General features: G+C 28.5%; 1 pseudogene; it reads right to left on the bottom strand.

The window, feature by feature from the left end:
- Positions 1-291: 291 nt before the first annotated feature.
- LOC122687661 lies at positions 292-378 on the bottom strand (annotated as a pseudogene).
- Between the last annotated feature and the right edge of the window lie 1,440 nt (positions 379-1,818).

Below are 1,818 nucleotides of genomic sequence, written 5' to 3' on the forward strand. Positions count from 1 at the left end.
AGATAACTATAATTTTTTAAATTTTATGGTCATTTGAGTTTCTCCTTTTTAAATTAACTACCAGTGTTTTTTGCTCATATTACCATAGACATGTTTATGTTTTCCAAAGCTTTGCCTGTCATATATTGCAAATTTTCCACTTCGCTGATGTCTTCAAACTGGTGATGTCATAGTCTTTGAACGTGTGATGGCATATACATTTAAATTTTATGTGATTAAGCTTTTGTTTTTTTTTTTTTCTTTTTTTGTTTTTTTTTTTTTCTTTTTTTCTTTTTTTTTTTGCAACGTGCTGGACCTCAGTTTCGATGAGGAGACGGTAGTGAGTTCTCACTCATTTTGTTCAGATTTCCAAGCTTTTGTTTTTTTTTACTTTGGTTTGGTTTTGGTTTCATGAAACCAGAGGTAAGCTTACAACTTTCTATCCCAAGCTCAGTTGGATATTTGTTGATAGTTGCCAGTTCTAATGATCTTATTTGTTTTATATGTAGCTTTTTGATCAAGCTGTAATTTATTTTTATATATCATGTGTGATGACTTCTGTCTTGATCAATAGTTAGCCTGTTGTCCTAAACCGTGTCTTAAAAAGTTGTTCTGTCCTCATAAGTATGAAGTGTAAAATTTATCACCTACTAGCTGCTTCTGTTTACAGTAATCTGTGCTGTTTCATTTTTCTCTCTTGATAGTTGCATGTGTCTATCCTACTTTAAGTTATTGTAAATTTTGTAACATTTTAACAACTGTAGGGCAAGAGTTTTCAAAATAACTCTCCTCCAAAATTTTGTTTATTCTTTCCTGTTTGTTCCCTCTCAGTAAACATGAGAATTTTGTGCGATATCAGAAAAGTTAAGATTTTTATTGGAATAGAATTTTGAGTAAAAATTAATGTGAAAGGCCTGATTGGATTTCCCATGGAGGAATATGATATCTCTCAATTTATTTAGGACTTACTTCATATTTGTCAAAAAAGTTTTATAATTGACTTCTTATGGGTTCCACACATTTCTTATTTGGGTCTTTACTTAGGATTTCATGTTATGAAATAATAATATGAGTCATAATTATTTCTTTTTTGTGGTTATAGTTGTGGATATTTCTCCTTGTGCTTATAGCTAGAACACTCATGTGTTTTTATTTGCTTGTCTTTATTTAGTTTGCTTAATTCTTATTAATATGAATGGATTTTTAGTTTAGGCTGTTGGCTGTTTAAAATGGCCAAAAAAATAATTTTGTCTATTTCATATTCTAAGCCAAGCAAAAGAATATAATTATATTTATAGAGCTATTACATTAGAATTACTATTTAGCATTCTCAATAGTAGAAACCAAATAGTGTACCAATGAATTCAAATGCTCCTCTTTGATTTAACAGTTATTTTGAAGAGGCTGTTATAAATGATAGGGTTAGAGGTTTTGTATTCAAATATTTTCATTTGATGCTTATTTTTATCATTATATTGTGGCCAGAAAGTGTAACCAGGATGATTTTTATTGAGATGCTTTAGTAGAGTTTGCTTTTTGGTCTACAAATATTTAATTTGTGTAAAATACACTGCACAATTGAAAAACAGTGAATTATGTGCTGTGTCCAATATTAAAATTATCCTTATGTTCAACATATATATATTCTTTTGTTATTTTATATGATTGATCTATTATTGATTTATAGAGATCCATTAAATCTCCCTTTATAATCATATTTATTGATTCCATGTTGGATAGCCAAAGTAAGGTTATTTGTATATTGTGGTATTTGATTATTGGTCACTTCAAGATATATTTTCATCAAATTTTCCAATGTGAAATTTATTTTATCTTTTT

Source organism: Cervus elaphus, chromosome 31 (assembly GCF_910594005.1).
Source record: "Cervus elaphus chromosome 31, mCerEla1.1, whole genome shotgun sequence".
Classification (NCBI taxonomy): domain Eukaryota; kingdom Metazoa; phylum Chordata; class Mammalia; order Artiodactyla; family Cervidae; genus Cervus; species Cervus elaphus.